This window comes from Rhinolophus ferrumequinum, chromosome 17 (assembly GCF_004115265.2).
Source record: "Rhinolophus ferrumequinum isolate MPI-CBG mRhiFer1 chromosome 17, mRhiFer1_v1.p, whole genome shotgun sequence".
Lineage (NCBI taxonomy): Eukaryota > Metazoa > Chordata > Mammalia > Chiroptera > Rhinolophidae > Rhinolophus > Rhinolophus ferrumequinum.
Window position 1 is genome coordinate 43,637,804 of NC_046300.1, and position 17,409 is coordinate 43,655,212.

The 17,409-nt window shown below is 51.6% G+C and overlaps 1 protein-coding gene across 14 annotated transcripts in view; it reads left to right on the plus strand.

The window, feature by feature from the left end:
• ATP2B2 (ATPase plasma membrane Ca2+ transporting 2) overlaps positions 1-17,409 on the plus strand; it is a 360,418-nt gene that overhangs the window by 239,834 nt on the left and 103,175 nt on the right. The gene's annotated exons all lie outside the window — the stretch shown is intronic.

A 17,409-nucleotide genomic window follows, 5' to 3' on the forward strand; every position in this document is an offset into this window, starting at 1 on the left:
CCTGGCCTCCAGCTCCCAGATCCCCTTGTCTGGACTCGAGCATGGAACCACAGCATTACCACCATGCAGCCAATTCCAGCTCCCCAACCTCTGCCAGGGGGCTGGGTCGTGTCCCGTTGTCCCAAATGCAGGCTCTGACTGGGGACTCCGAGGTCTGGGGCAGCAGCAGGCCATGGAGCTGCCGGGCAGACGGGGCCAGCAGGAAGATAGGGTGGCAGATGCCCCTGTGAGTCTTGCCCTTGAGTGTGGGACGCTCTTGCAACCACCAGAATAAGCAGGCCTGGGATCTCCAGAGAGAGGCTGTTAGCCTCCTGGGAGCTCCTCTGGAGGGGACCAAAGCTCAGTCATTGGCCGTGAAGCACAAAGGAGAGACCCCAGCCCAGCTCGGGCACCAAGCTCAGTTTGGATCCCCAACCCCACAGTTACCTTCCCCCCACTGTAAGGGAGAAGAGTTCCCTACATGAACCCCAAAAACATGGGTATGAGGCCTTGCCCCAGCACGCCCCAATCCTGTAAATTTGTGCAAAGAGGCTGCACCAAGCCTCAGTTTCTTCCTCTGGAAAGTGGGGCCAATGCCTACCTCACAGTGCCTAGTGGAGGCCCGAGCATACAGTAAACACTCAATATGTGGCAGACATATTATCCTGATTTCCTCTCCCTGGTGTAGACCACAACCTGGAGGGCGGGCAGCATCTGAATCCTCCTCCCCGTATGACAGAGGACAAATCTGAGGCCGGAGGTCCCGCTCATGCCATCTCCTAACCCCACTCCCCACGCCCTGGGCACGGCTGGGCACGAGCCCTGAATGCATTTCCTAATGAGGCTGCTTTCTCTGGGCCCAGCTGCTCACCTGGGGCTGCCGGTATATCTAGTGGTTGTCTGTGCCTGCACCCCACTGCATCTGGGTCTCTCTTCATCCGGGGCCCTCTTCTCTTAGGTCAGGTGGGAAGAGCTAAGCCTAGTCCTTCTTCCCAGACTGGCTCCTGTCGCTGAGCCTGGGCAGAAGTTTAGAAACACCTTTTCTTTCTTGGCATTGTTTGGTTGTGTTTTGGTGGGAAGGGTGGGAATAGAGGAAACATCCTTCCTTCACTGTGTGATTCTAGCTCAGGGCTTAAGAACGGCCACATGTGGCCCTGAGAAGAGAGCGGTCTCTGCCAGGGGGCTCTTGGGCCCCAGTGATCTTTTCCTCATGAGTGGTTCCAGGAGATTCTCTTGAGTCAGGAATTCTTAAGTGTCTCTGGGCCCCAGACCCTATGGGGACCCTGATGGCAGCTGTGACCCTTCTCCCCAGAAAAACATCCACCTACCTGCAACAGATGTGGCTCACACCATCAGTGTGTTCCTCCCAGAGCCCCTCGAAGCCAGGCCGTGGACCCCAGGTTAGGAAATCTACCCTCCCCTCCCACCTAACAGGCTCTCAGACCTGGGAAATCGAGGCACTCATGACTAAGCTCTAGCACCGTGCAGGACCATTACCAGTTAACTCATTGTGACCCCGCTGGAGGAAGCATGAGCTTCCTGAGGGCATAAATCCTGTCCTGCTCCACTCTGTACTTCCAGCATCCAGCCTGTTGCCTGGTACAAAGCAGGGTAGATAACTGTCCATAAAAACCTGAGACATGGCCACTGAGTCTCCAGCCCACAGGAGCAGCTCAGAAATCTGAGCAAACAAAACAGCAGGTAATCTAAACCAAGTACAGCAAGAGCCCTAGAACTCAGAGGGGAGGGGAGGTGGGTGGGCAGTGAAGGTCAGAGAAGGCTTCCTGGAGGAGGAGGTGTTTGAACTTGGCTATGGAGGAAAGAGAAGGGAAAGCATGTAGCATGGCGTATAGCAGCATTTCTTAGGATTCCACAGAATAATAGTGTATTGCAAGAAGTTGGGCATTCTGTGAAAAATAAAGGGGACTCAGTTTTCTCATCTGTAAAATGGAAAGAATAGTGACAGCTCTGACTGGTGCGCTGCCTCCTGCCAACTGTGTGTATGACTTTGAGCTTACGGTCTGACCTCTCTAGGCCTTGGCTTCCTAATTTTTCATGAGGACCAAATGAGATCTCTGATGGGAAAGATCCCTGAGGAGTAGGAAAGCTTGTAGTAGGATTAACCAGAGCCCCTGCTGGAGTGGTCCTTACAAGGATCTCCCGGGGTGGTGCAGGTGGAGCTAGAAAAGGTTTGGGGAGGGGCAGAGAGCATAATGCTACAGACCCCAGACTTGGGCAACCCGGGTTCAAATCCCAGCCCCTGCCACTCACCATCTGTGGGACTCTGCGCGAGTTACTCAACCTTTCTGTGCCTCAGTTTCCTCATCTGTAAAATAGGGATGATAGTGGCTACTTCATAGGGTTGTTGTAAGGACACAGGAAGTAGTTTAGAACAGCACCAGGCATAGGGGCAGTGCTGTGTGTTAGGATTCATCCCCAGAGACTAAAACCTCCATTTCCCCATCAGTAAAATGGGTGTAAACATTACTTAGATCAGGCCAAGTGCCCAGGACCGAAATGCTTAATAAAGCTCAGCTCTTGTTGCTGTTGTTTTCACTGTGATTATCACTGTTCTGGAAGAAGCGGTCATTCTCCAGAAAGGGAGGCATCTGACTTCTGTTAACGGGCCAGAAGATATCTGCGCATGGTGCAGCACTTTCCCTAGGCTGTTCTGTATCCTTATGACACGTGTGCTGGAGGCAGGTGTTGTCATCCTGTTGTATAGATGGGGAGCGTGAGGGCTCGAGGTCACCACCACACTTCACGTCAGCAGACCTTGAACGCAGCTCTGACAGACACCACCCCCAGGTGTCCCCTCGGCCCGGAGCCAAGCATGTACTCCTGGGCACAGTCCTGTGAAGACGCTCTCAGAGAAAGGTGGGGCCACCTGTGGACTTTCCTATATATGCTCTCTCATGTTCAGCAGTTGTCCCACCTGTCCGGCCCTCTTCTGATTTAAGAAATGCTTGCTCCAGACAGGGCCTCAGGTTGACCGTGGCCATTCCTGACGCCCCCACCCCCCCACCCCCAATCTGCTGACATGAGCGAGGAGCCAGCCTCTGAGTCACCCTGCAGGAAACTGCCTCACGTCAAGTAGCTCTCCCCTCACAGCCAGCTAATTGGAGGCAGAAAGAGCTCTGCAAATAATAGAGGGGGTTTGAAGCCATCGAAAGCTGTTCCCGCCCGGGGCACTACCTGCTGCTGGCACAGGCCTGGCAGTGTTGGATTTTCCACGTAAAGGCCCAACTCTGGTGACAGCTGTTGGGTAAACCTGGCCCCTGTGAGGCCAGCAGTGACCTCTGCCCCGAATCTGAGCTCCATTCCTTTCCTCTTCTACTACTGGTTCTGTTTCATTCTGGTACTGCCCTTCCCACCGGCCCTCCTCTGCTTCCTTTCCTTCCACAGCCTTCCAGCCTAGAATGGTAGTACCCCGGAGACCCAGGTTCAGATCCTGACTGGCTTACTCTGTCAGGGTTATTGGGAGAATTCAGTGTAACCTCTCTGAGTCTTAGTTGCCTTATCTGTGAAATGGGGATAAGAAAGCTACCTACCTCATGGGATGTGGTGAGAATTAAAACAGAGAATCCACATGAAGGGCTTAATGCAGTGTAAGCCCTAGACACTTACAAAATGATATTATCATTGTTATTATATCCAAAGATTTCTTTTCGAAAACAACATGCATGGGCCCCTTCTCCATGAAAGAATTAGGCAGTTAACTAAGACAGTGCCCAACGAAGAGGTAATGTGCTTTCCGGGAGGGTTCTCAGAGTAGGTGGTTTCACGATGAGTCTAAAAGGATGGATAGTAGGTGTTGGGATGGTCTGTGAGGTCCTGGCGGCAGGAGCTGTTTGTCATTCTCCCCTGTGTCCCCAGCACCTGGTACAGTGCCTGGGGGCTCAAAAACATTCACAGAAAGAAGGAAAGGGAAAAGAAAGAGGTGGGGATGCCCTGGTGCCCCTCCCTGTGTGGCATGGACAGGACACAGGACACCCTGCGTCACCCATGGAACAACTGGCTTCAGTGCTCCAAGCCTAGAGTGGCACTGCCCTGAGCCACTTGGCACACACAGCCCTGCCCTTCACTTCCTGACACCTGCACCTCGGGCTGTCAGAAAGGGCAGCTCAGATAGGTCCCTGGATGCTCTCTGCATGGCATGGTTCACGGTGGGGGAAAAAGGGGGACTAAGAAGATGAGGCAGCAGCAGGTGGGGTGGGAACTGGATACTTCAGAGTGTTGTGAAACGGAACCTCCGGTTAATTTTGTATGAATCCTACAGCTTGCCCAAGTGGAGGAGAGAGAGGGGCTGAGGGGGGCCAAGAGGGCAGACCTTGGGGCAGTGCCTCGTGTTGGTAAATGTTAGCTGAGAACGCCCCTCGGACCCAGCAGGGCCCATGTCGTCCACAGAGCTGCCACCAGCTTGGCCCAGAGGAAAGTGTGGAGGCAGTGCGTAGGGGTCTTCCATTTGTCACTGTGAGGTCATTGTCTATTTCCCCAGGGATCACTGGGCCCTGACGGGTCGACAGGGAACCCAAGGCAGCCACAGATTCAGCCATGTCCCAGACGGTAAAGCTGAGGCCCTCCCAAACACAAGGTCCAGGTGGGGAGTTCACTGCGTGGGTAGAGGAGAGTGAGAACATCTCCGCCCCACCACCCCTGGGGTCTGCGTGGGGAGTGGCCCATGCTCTGTTCTAATGTCTGGAGGAGAAAAACTTACCAACATATTTAAGAGGCTGAGGAAACTAGCCACTTCCCAAATATACGCAGGGGTGGGGCAGGGGAAGGCATGAAGACTGGGGAGGCATTCCAGCCTCGACTATCACTAGGGCTAGAGACTTTGATTCTCACTTTCCTAGTCTGTAAAATGAGGGTTGTGCTACTTCACTCTCTGCCATTTAGAGATAGTGAGTTGAAAGTGCTTTGAAACTTTTCCACAAAAGAATCATCATCTTTCAGTATTTACTGACTGTTTCTATCTGGCAGGATTCTGGTTGATAGAAACCCATCTCAAACTGGCTTATGCAAAAAAAAGGGATTTTCTGACTTGTGTAACTGAAAAGTCCAGGGAGTATTCTGGACTCAGGCATGGCTGGATCCAGGGCCTCCAATGCTGCAGGAGGGCTTTGTCCATCTTTTTCCTACCATCTTTCACCTCCACTGTCCTCTGTGTTGGCTTCATGCTCAGGCAGGCCCTCACCCAATGAGGGTCCCAGCAGCTTCAGGCTGATACCCCCCATCCCGGCCACCACTGTGCCAAAGGCACCTCTTCCTCAGATTCTCCCCTTAAATACCAGAGCAGATTCTCCCCTTAAATACCAGAGCAGATTCTCACTGGGCCACTGGGAGTCACATGGCCACTCTTGAACCAATCCCTGTGGCCAAAGGATAGACTAGGCTGATAGGTCAGACCTGAGTCACATGCGCACAGAAGAGGGGTGTGGTCAGTCCACCCAGACCACATGAAGACTGGGGGAAAGGAGGGAAATGGAGGCACAAATCACACATGCTTATGGGCCTACTGTGTGGAAGTCCCCTACTGTGTTCTGGGAAGGGTACAGAGAAAGAGCAGGCATGCTCCATGCCCTTGAGGAGTGCTTGGCCTGATGGGGAAAAAGAATAGCGTTGAGAAGGCAGCTGAGAAGTGACGGCAGGATTCAGGAGCACCAAATACAGAGCGATCATAGCCAAACCACAGCTCTGCTAATAAGTACACAAGGTATAAGCTGGGTCTGTCCAGGCAAAGGAGGCCTCTAACTCATGTTCCAGCAGTGAAGTGGCCAGCTCATGTCATGGTCAGATTCTGGCTCCACTTCTTACCCAGCTGTGGGACATTGGGCCAGTTCTCTAAGCTCTCTGTGTCTCAGTTTCCCCATCTGTGACATGGGATAATAACAGTGTCCTTTCACAGGGTTGCTGTGAAGGTCAAAGTGATATGTGTGAAGTGCTCAGTGCCTGGCCCAAAGCAGGTGCTGTATCAGTGTCAGCTGTTGTATTATTCTATACCAGCAACTCTCGCTGTGACTGTAAGAGACAAGTTGGGTTTAAATTAGTGGAGATAAGAGAGGCAGCTTCTCTGGGCAGATCAATGGGCTTGAACAACACATATGAATCTATGGTTTTTAAAAACAATGTCAGCGCCATGTTTGATTTGCAATGCTCATACACCTCCATCCCCCACCCCAAGGGGGGAAAAATCCTTTAAAAGCACAGCTTTCTGTGAAAGTCTGACGAATCATGTGTGGGTGCTGTCCAGAATCCCACCCACACGTCTTTCTGAATCATCAATAAAGTAAACCCACATGTTGATTGACATGTGCTATCCATTTTCTCAGGCTGGGGCAGGCAAGCGTGTGCTAGGCGCACAGTCCTGCTGGCCTGGGGGTGTCCGGGAGGGTGCAGAACAGTTAGAGAAAGGGCCTGCCCTGCCCCTGACCAAGGGCGTCTGTGTGGGTGCCAGCAGGACTAGAGGGACTTCGTGTCCCACGAATGGTGCTGCTTGGCCTGGTAGGTGCTTTGCACAGTCAGACACCCCGAGGAGGAGTGGATGTGGGCAGTAGACAGACCCACCGTGCGTAATGCCTGAGTCCCAAAGCCACCCAGCAGCTGTAATGCACTATGTGCAGGGCCACGCCCTTTCAATGAATTGTCTCGTGTGGCCCTCACAGCAGCCCCTGAGCGGGAAACAAAGGCTTGGAGAGGACACTATCTCTGTGAAGGCATCTTTGCTTTGCAGAATGAATACGCACTAAACACTAAGTGCCTACCATGTTCTCAGAAAAGAAAAGGAATGAGAAGAGCATTCCAGAGTCTCAGTTCCACCACTGAGACTCGAGCAAGTCACTCCATCCCTCTAAGCCTGTTTCCCCATCTGTAAATGACATGATAATAATACCCACCTCCCAAAACCAAAGGATACAGGTGTTCAGTGAATGTCCTGCTGTTTCCCCTGCTTCTGTCATGCCAAGTGAAGATATAAGCTAACACATATTTATTTGTTGAACAGATGTGTTGTGCTCCTACTGTGTGTAGGCTTGGGCCACATTGCTCTTCTGAGAGCAGATGTTCCATATGCTCCTTGGGAGTGGTGTTTGTGTGACATGGCTCTACATGGGACACGTGGGGAGGCCAGGACAGGGTCAGCCTTCCAGAACATTCCCTCTCGGTCCAAGGAGTTGAGTTAGGGGTCAGACAGAAGACAGCTCCAGGGGCACAGAGACAGAGGCAGACAGGATCCAGTAGGAAAGATGGCAGCCAGGGGCAGGGGCCAGGGCCTCAGTCCAGCCAGAGGGGAGGAGGAAGGAGCCCTCTCCTGACACCCTCCCTTTCCAGAGCTCCCTAAAGATTCCCAGGAAAGGGGGGCGCAGAGCTGGATTGTAGGCCGGCACTGTCCTAAAGACTCTCCCAGTCTACTTGCGATGCTGGCTACTTAGCTGGGATACCAGAGACTCAATACTTCATTGAATTTTCACAGACCCTGTGAAACAGGAACTGTTACTGTCCCCAACTTACAGATGAGGAAGTTGAGGCTCGGGACACCACCGCTAACCAGGGGCCCTGCCAGGATTGGTACTAGACAGGCTGGTTCCCGAACATGCACGTGTGACCTCCTTCATCTACGGCCTCTAACTGACAAAATAATTACAGCAAGAGAGAGTGCTGAAGGTCAAAGGAGGAAGCAGCCCCTGCCTGATGGGACACGACATCAGGAGAGGCTTCCCCTGAGCGAGGTCTCCAAGGATGAGGAGGAGGTGGGGAGACGGAGGACAGCATATTCTTAGTGAGGGGAGGAGCTGATCAAAGGCCCAGAGGCGAGAACCAGGATGTGTGTGGAAGACGTGAGGAATTCACTGTGTCTGGAACTAGGATGTCATGTGCGTGGGAAATGGCCTGTGAGCTCCATGGGTACAGCTACTCTCCAGGGACCGAATGGACCACAGAACTCGCTCAATGCAGGGAACTGAAGGTTTGGGGAGCTGGTTCCACAGAGGTGCCCCAGGAGACAGGGAGATGCTGAGTGGGTGGGGATCTGGCTTTCCTGCCCCACCATGTACCAGAGCACCTCCTTTTTTTATCTGTGTGCATGGTGAAGAATCTGGTAATGTTTAAAAAAAAAGAAAAAAATTTTTTTAAAGAAAAAATTTGAAAACATCTGACATAGGAGAAAGGTGTTAAACTAGAATGTCTAAAAGCCTGAGTTGGGGCCCAGGTTATTTAAGTTCTCAGTGCCTCGGTTTTTACACCTGTAAAATGGATCAGGTAATATACCGCTCCCAGGGTCCATGCTGGTCTATGGATTAAGTGAGAAAACACACAGAGTGCCTGGCCCCAGGGGGTGTCAAGGAGGTTCATTTTACAGCCACCGCACCCTGGCCACGGTCTGGTTCGTGTGCTTGGCCCACCCACCTGTATCAGAACACACGCTGGGCTGGGAAGACGCAAGTGTGAGACTGGCCTGACTGGCCTTTATTGACTAAGCCCTTCTCCAAGCCCCCCACCCATAAAAGGGTGGGTCTGGTGGTCTCTGTGGCTCCTCCAGGCTCAGACGTTCTAGAATTGTGAGACTCACTGTCTCTACCACCCAGCACTGCAGACACCAGACTGGCCGAAGAGGGGCGGGCTCACGGCCAGACCCGAGGTCCCTCTTCCCTTGAAACACTGTGACTTCCAATCCTTGGGGTGGCTTAGGCCCCACTGTAGCCCAGGCAGTACCCTTGGCCTCTCACCCCAAACCCCAGACCAGAAAACCTTTCCTCCCACGCAGCTCTGGAACCCACACTGGCTTCCAAAGGCCTGTGGGTGTTCCCTGGCAATAGATGCCTGGCTCCCAGAAGCCCAGGGCCCTGGACACCAGTGTCTGATTACTTTGCCCCCCTGAGTCTCAGCTGCCTCATCTGTCAAGTGGGCTGAGGCGTGAGACGTGTTGCTGGGTAACACAGACTAATGTCTAACGTTAGGCGCCCTCAGTTGCCCACCAGCTTGGGTCCCACAAAGGTCGAGCGAGAGAAGCAGCCCCTCCCTCCAGGGCCTCCTGTCACACGAGAGGCCCCAGCAGGGCAGGTGAGTTATTTATGCAGGCCCCCCTCACCCCACAACGATTATCTTACTCCTTCTGGCGCAATCCAGGCCCCTGCTGTGGTTTCAGACCCAGAGTTATTTATAGTCAATGGAAATAAGCGCCTCTGCAAGTGGTTCCCTGGTGCCCACCCACCAGCGGCAGCCTCTACCCCTAAGGGAGGCCCCCTGGAAATTTCCACGGTCCCAGCAAATGCTCCCAGGGACCATTTCTGAACAGAGAAGACTCTGCTCTTTGTGTGGGATAACATTGGACAAGATGGCCTGGAGCTGAGAGGTGGAAGCAAGCCCTTCCAGCTGGAGGACCCGGGAGGGGTGCATGGAGGAGGCAGGACTGAGCAAGGTGTGGAGAGACAGGGAGGGTTTGCAGTGGGGAAGAGTGCTCCAGGTCCAGGTAAAGGGGAAAGTATGGGCAGAGGATAGAGGCAAAGAAGGAGGGGGTGTAAAAGGAGCCGATCGTTCCGTGTGGCTGGAGGAACGAGCAGAAGTCGTGGTGATGATTAAAAGAAACAAAGCACTATAGACACCATTCTAAGAGCTTCACATACCTCTTACCTTATTTAGTCCTCCCATTGACCTTATGAGGTAATCACTGGTATTATCCTCAGTTTTACAAATAAGTGAACTGAGGCACAAAGAAGTAAAATCCCTTGTCCATGGTCACACAGCTCATGAGCAGAGGAACTAGGATTCAAACCCGCACACGCAACTCCAGAGTCCGTACGAGGACCCTTAATGTTAAGCCAAACAGTTTGGGCTTAACTAAAGAAGCAGGAGGGATCCCGGAAGGTTTTGTAACAGAGGAGCAAGGTGACTAAGACAGTTGGTCTGGCAGCCATGAGTTTGGGATGGAAGATAACGACAGCGGGGAGGGAAGGACAGGCATCCAAAGAGAGGTGACAGGGCTGGGTGTGGCCAGGGAGGCGGTGATGGAGAGGCGGGAGCTTCGAGCAGCAGGACTCCACGTGTGAGGGTGATGGAGAGAGGGAGAGGTGTCAGTGCAGACTCCGTTTTCAAGACAGCAACTAGCTGCTTGTGCAGATGGGTCGACAAGGAGAAGAACAAGGTCAGGGTGAGATGAAAAGTTCGTGCTGGACGCTATGCACTCTCAGAGCTTGGAGGACAGGACAGCAGGCCTGGAACCCTGGAGAAAGGCTGGGCCTGGAGGGGGAACATCCAGATGACAGAGACATCTATCGAGAAGTCTTGTCTCTGCTAACACGTCCCAAAACCTACCTGGGGGGAGGTCAGCCATGGAAGGCAGAGATTTGTGCCTGTCATGTTCCCTGCTATATCCTGACATCTAGAACACTTCCCATCACAGAATACACTCGATAAATGTGAGGAATGAATTCACCTGAGGTGCTCATCAAGCATAAGTCCTTAGGGAATGTCATCTACTAAGGGAGCAGGCAGCAGGCAAAGTAGAATTCAGAGAAGTAGAAGGAGAGTGGCGCCTGCAGGTAGGGTGTGATCAGGGTGTCTAACCCTGGATAGGCAATCAGTAAGACGTAGGGTTTGCAGCAGAGCTCAAGGAGGACAATGAAGGAGTAAAAGCCTCAGGGGCAGGCTATTGGATGAGCTCTTGGGAAACATGTGCTGGACAAAGCAGCAGAAGGGAACATTCCCTGGGGCTGCCTACACATACACATAGGCTCAATCAGGTCAGAGCAGACGGCACAAGGGCCTGGGGGACTCATGGACCCATGGGACCGCAGTTCTGACCCTTAGTGGCTCTAAGGGACCATCTCATCCAGCAATCCTAGGGTACACATGGGACTCTGGGACCCAGGAGGGAAGGGGCCTGCCCAAGCGCACCGTGGGTGAGGACCCAACCCAGGGCTGGGTCCCCCAAGTCACCCCTACACATGGTGAAGGGGGCAGACGTCCCTCCTCCCTGCCCCCACTGCAGCCACTACCCCTCCCCCCAGACCCTCAGCGCTCTCATCCACCCCTTCCCTGCCACTGTATATGTTTCTAGGGGCACCATTACAAAGGACCACAAACTGAGTGACTTAAACCAGTCTGAGATCAAGGTGTTGACAGGATTTGTTTTTTCTGAGGCTGTGAGGGAACGATCTGTTCACACCTCTCTCCTTGCCTGGCAGATGTCCATCTTCTCCTTGCGTCTTCACGTTGTCTCCCCCCTCGTGTGTCTGTCTCTGTGTACAGATTTCCTCTGTATAAGGACACCGGTCACATCAGATTAGGGCCCACCCCCAACCCTTCCTCTTAACTTAGTAGCTACTCACCTCTGCAATGACCCTGTCTCCCAATATGGCCACATTCTGAGGCACTGGGACTTAGGACTTCAACATATGGATGGAGGCGGCGGGATAGTTTAACCCAGAACGTTCTCACTTGAGACAATCACTTCTGCTCTAGGAGCCACAGTCCTCTCCTGTAAAGCAAGGACATAGATGGGAGCAAATGAGGAATGTGAGAGCAGACGAGCTCGCTCCTGTACGGATGCGTGTCTCCAGGAGCCCATCACACGGTGGGCATTGGGGGTCGCAGTGCAGCCTGAGCGTTAGGCAGCAAGCAGCCCGGGGCCGAATCCCAGCTGTGTTGTGCTGAGCAAATGACTTCACCTCTCAGAACCGGTTTACTCCTCTGTGGAATAGGACTGATTCCTGGGCTGTCGTGAGGTGTAAAAGAGCGGGTGCGAGTAAGAACACCCAGCACAGTGCGTGAAGACCCCAGGGAATGGAAACTGCCCCTGTCATCATCCTCCTCGTGAACGTATTATAGGTGTGGGAAGCTGAGGCCCATAGAGGACCAGATTTTGTCCAAGTTCACACAGCAATCTGGCACAAAACCAGGTGGGAACTCGGGCTCTCCCAACCCAGAGCCCCGCTTTTTTAACCACATCCCTGTGCGGTATTTAAAAAAAAAGAAGTAATTCCTAAATGCACAAATTAGGAGAGTGATTAGACCTCTTTCAGCTGTTCCGTGTGCCTGATGGAACATTACGGAAAATGGTGGGTGCAGAGGACATAAAGCAACGTGGAAGGGGCTCGTGAAACAATGTGATGTGAAAGAAGCGGGTTTAGCATGGCATGTGGCAACAGCTCCTAAAAACAGATGCGAGGGGAAGAGGCTAAAAGGAAACATCCCCGGCGGTGCCGACGCCGGGGTTGCAGGGTGAGACGAGGTGGGGGGGGGCGGTTTCAGCTTCCCTTTCTGCACAGGTGGAGACCCTGTCCTAGGTGGGTCCACAGGCACACTAGTGGTAAGCAACAGAAGTTGTCTGGGCAGCATCATAAAGACCCGTGGGCAGAATGGGAGTGGTCTCCTCAAGCTGGAGCAAAGGCTAGAAAACCTCGTTCTGTTTTCAAGAGTGAAATTGGAACATGCAGCGCTCGGTGACAGGACTGACAGAACAGATGCCCCTTTGGGGAGCGTGGGGTGGGAGGACATCCACTGTTTGGGGCCCTGTATCACTCAGGATTCCAAGCTGTGTTGTGCTGGTACATGTGTAGCACCCAGCTCTCTGGGTTGGGAGGGAGTCCTCGTCTGTAGTGTGTGCTGATTTCCGTAGTGTAAACGCTCTGCCGTGTTACCAACAGAATGGCATTAACCGAGGAGGTGGGAAGAGAGGTGCAGTAACACACCCTTGTGTAGTATTTCTGCCAGGCAGCCTAGTGACATGTAGTAAAACAATTAGAAAGGGATGAGTGTGGGGCATTTGTTACCCTTTTAAATATAATTTATTTAAATTGTAAGTTTGTCTCCTTTAATACTAATAATGGTTATATCTAACAACCCAAAATACCTGAAAATGTAACAGTGGGTTCTCACAAGCAGATGTGAGCTGGCACCTGCACCTGATTAACTTCAAGTCCAAGACGAGAGCATGTGAGAGCTTGGTCGCCCACCCTTTGGCCAGGAAGTTGGGAGACATCTTGATTGACAGCTACCAGTTAGGACCTAGTGGGGACCTAGGGTAGAAAATGCCACTGAACAGCTAAAACCCAACACCTGCTTTTGTTTCACTTTTTGAAAATTTCTTTAAGTTGTATTTTTTGTCTTATGATGTCTTTTTTATTTCCTTTAAAAAAAAAAAAATCACCATTCCTTAAAGTCCCAGAGTCTTTAAAAAGAATCCAGGGCTTAATCCTGAGAACAGCAAACCAAAGGACCCAGCTAGAGAGGTGCAGAACCTCAGAGCAGCCACAGCCAGCCCACACCCCTACCCCAGCCAGCCCACTACCTCCTCCAGGGAGGAAAGTAAATGAACTAAACCTCCTCCTGTCACACTGCCTGAGAGCCCACCCTTAGAGATTCTCCCAAGAGGATGCAGACACCCCCAGTTGAAGACTATCTTATGGCAGACTCTTTTCAAGTACCCCTAAGGGTAGATGAGGGTTAACAAGGACCTTCAGGCCCAATAAAGGGAAGTACCTCTGAAAGGTTAGGCCTAATCTCAAAACTGTGGGCAGAGTGGGCATCCTAAGTCTAATGAATCCATGATTCACGGGGGGGGGGGGGGGGGGCAGTGACCCTCAAGGACGATGGTAGATCTCTCCTGTGGCCACAGATGGCCAAGGGAAAGAACCAAACCTCCACCCAAGAACCTGACCACCTCTGGCTGCCCCCTTGTGGGAGATCATTTGGTGGCCAGTACAAGGCTCAGCCTAGGGCGGACCAGGAGATCTGACTTAGAAAGGAGCCCACGGGAAGGTACTGCCCAGTCCTCCAGGAATAGCCAAGTTGTCGACTACCTTTACTGAGCAGCATCCCCAAATTCCTCTATTATCCCCACTTTGCAGATGAGGAAACGGAGGCACAGAGCGCTGACGGACTTGCCCAGCTATGGGAGTAAAACCCAGGCCTGGATGAGGCCATACCTCATGTTCTTAACCATCTGTCAAAGGGGATGAGGGGTTGTCCCTAGGACCTCATGCTCCCCACAGAATGTCACTGGGACTCTGGCCCAGAGGCCTAGGAGTTTTCAGATGCTCCAAAACACACTGGAGTTTGGACCCAAATATGAGAGAGGAGGCAGGCAGACATCTGATTTGTCAGTGGGAGGCCAACAACATTCTCAAGGGTCCCTGGCCTAGGGTTCATGGGCTATAAACGATGAGCCCGGAATCCCAGACCCGGGGCTTAGAGGCTGCCAGCCCTGGGGCCATTTGGCAGGGCCTGGACAGGGAGTACTGGCTGAGGGCCCAATGTCGCAGGCTCCTTTCCTCACTGGTTGTGTGACCTCAGGTAAACCCCTTGCTCTCTCGAACTTTCACTTTCCATAGCTGCAAAGGGAATTTAGATATGCCTCCCTACAGGATTGTTAGGGAAATTAAATGAGAATAATGGATATGTAAGCAAGCTCCTTCCTTTTCCATCCTTTCCGCCTCCAAGTTCTTCTTCCCACAGTGGCCCAAGTAAACTTAAATACGAGTCAACTTGTGCCACCACCTGCTCAAAACCCAATAGCTGCCACTGCTCTTAGAATGAAATCTAAACTCCTCACTGTGGTCTGCAGACCTGGCCTGATCCACCCACTACCCTGGCGCAGGGTCCTCAAGAACCAGCTTCCAGACCCATAGGAGATGGGAGTCCACAACCTATAGAAACCCAGAGCTTCCTTTACAACTATAGAGCTCCTGCCTCCGTAAGTGCCATTTGGGATTCAAGAATAAATGGGATTGTAACTGAAAATCAATAATAATAATGGTAGTGGTGAGACTATAAATGCCCTGCCGCTTACTATCCCCTGCTGAATTTTGACACACCCTCTTGTGGGTTATGTCCTACCCCCTGGCGGAGAATCACTGCATTCATTTATAAATTCACACAACCTTTAAAGAAGCATTTATTGAGCACCAACTTGATGCTAAGTGCTGGAGATACAGCACTATAGCTGCTGGGGATACAACAGTGAACAAAGACCCCCACCTCACAAAGCTTACAGGAGTCCAGTAAGAAATGCATAAAGGAATAAATGAACAAGAAAACATCTAGTGGGTAAGGGTTTTAAGGGCAACCAGGAGGAGGGACAGCTTAGATGGACAGTCAAGGAGGGCTTCCCTATGGCAGTGACCTGTAACCTGAGTCTCAGCTAACGTGTTGGATGCCTGAGAATTGCTTCCTGTGATTCGAGGATGAGTTCCCGTGGGACTCCGACTCTTCAGTGTTTTACATCCCCTATGTCCATTTCTTGGGCTCTGTGAGGCAATCTGCGAGGCCCGATAGCCTTCATGATCTCTTTTTCTATCACAGCTGCCTTGGGAGATAAGCATTTTCATGGTAAAGAAACAGAGGCTCAGAGAGGACTTGCACAGGTCACACAGTGAGTAGGTGATGGAGTCAGGACTTGTCTTTGGGTCTCCTAACTTGCCCAGTCCTGTGCCTCTTTCCTTGCTGGGATGTGATTGGAGAAATCGTGGTGTTGGGAAAAAAAGCTTCCTAGTCTGTCAGAAGCTGGTATTGTCAGCTGGGAGATGACTAAGTCCCAAGAGGCCCCTTTTCAGTGAGAAAAGGGGTTACCAAACTGTGGCCCAATCCCAGAGAAATAAGCAGTTGAGAAAAATCCTGGGCAAGCCCTATTGCAAAAAAAAAAAAAAAAAAAAAAAAAAATCCCTGCTGAGGTAAACCATAGAGCAGTGAGGGTAGCTTTATAAATTACCACACTTTGGCTCAACTCCTAACGGGCTGAAACATTTTATTTCCACTTGAGAGAGGCAGCTATAACATATCTGGTGGGTAGGCAGGCACTGTCCTAGACTTTTGGATTTTATGCTTCCTGAAGACAACGGCAGTTTCATTTACCTTTGAAACCCCAGCACCTAGCAAGGATTCTAAGTAAATGAGAACATGAGTAACGACGGCATGCGTGTGAGCATATGTTCGTGCTGGACTCCCCCAGTCCATCTCCCCCAACTAGAACCCACAGCCCAGCTCCTCCTGAGGACCGTGGAGATATCAGAGAATGTAACCTTGGCCAACGTTACGAGGAGTGTCTTCACCATCCCCCTCCACATAACCCTTCCCAGCTTCCCTTCATTCCCTCTGTCCCCACGTGCAAAGGGATGCCCCTTTCATCCCCGCCTAGAGGTTGGGTTCCTGGGGGAGGATACCAGCCTGGGAGTGGCCGTGATCTGACTAGCAGAGATGCACCTCCTGCTGTCCCCTTGCCAGACTCAAGGAGGTATGAGCTGGCACAAAGCCCACAGCATCCTCTTGAAGTCCTGGGAGATCTAATTACCGACAGAGGAGAACGTATTGAGCGAGTGAGGGCCAGGGTTTGGAATAATCATTTTTTTGACTGCTGCAGTTAATGCAAGGCCAAGCTGTAAAACTGTCCCTCTGATGTCCTGGTGATGGGCTCCCTCTATGGCTAGCTGTTTGATCTGGAACTGCCAGTTTTTCTGTCAGCCCCCCAAAAGCTTTCCTAAATTGTCCTAACAATTACCATCTTGGGGAGCCAGCCAAGCCTCTGGCCTCCGCTCCGTAATGAAGAAAGTACCGCCATGAGGTTGGAGCCTGATAGAGACCTCCCTTGGGGCTGGAGTGAGTCCCAGTCCTGCAGTTTCAGTCTGAGTTCTGGGGCAGATTGGAGGACTTGCATCTCATTTCAGTATTGTCACCATTTTACAGATGAGGAAACTGAGGCACAGTGTACCCAAGGTCACTTGCCAACAGGTTGCAGAAATGACATTCAAACTCAGGCCTGCCTGACCCAAGCCCCTGGTCTTTCAATGTGTTCCAGGTGCCCTGGAATCTTAAATATTCTTCCCTCTCCCTATTTCATGTACTTAAATTTCAGAGCCTCTTGGGACACATCATGCCAACTCTGTCCTAAAATTTTGTCTCTGAAAAGTACCAGAAATGATGATTTTCTGCTAAGTGTTTCTCAGTTAATGGGGATTTTTACCTTTTGCTATAAATATCCAAAAAAGAATTGCCTTCAGTAGATTTGGGACTAAGCAGTACAGGGTTTAAGGGTGTCAGCCCACCCGCCCCTCCCTCCTGCTTCGCAGAAAAGCCTAAAGTGAAATGAACAGTGAGAGGCCCATGAACACCTACTAAGCGCCAGACATTGGGAAAGTTCCTTCATTTGTGTATTCACTTCTTCAGTAGATGTTTCCTGAGTACTTACAATGTGCTAGACATAGTTCTAGGCCCTGCGGATAAATGCAGCCATGAACACAATCAGTGTCACTGCCCATATAGGGCTTGCATTCGACTGTGGGTGGCGAGCAAAAAAAAAAAAACAAAAACAAACAAACCAAAAAAAAGTAAATGGAAAAATAACTAAGATTGTCCATTGTAGCAAGGACTCTGGAGGAAATAAGCAAAAGCCTGGACATGAGAATAATAGAACAGATCCTCTGAAATCCTGGGGTCAAGAGG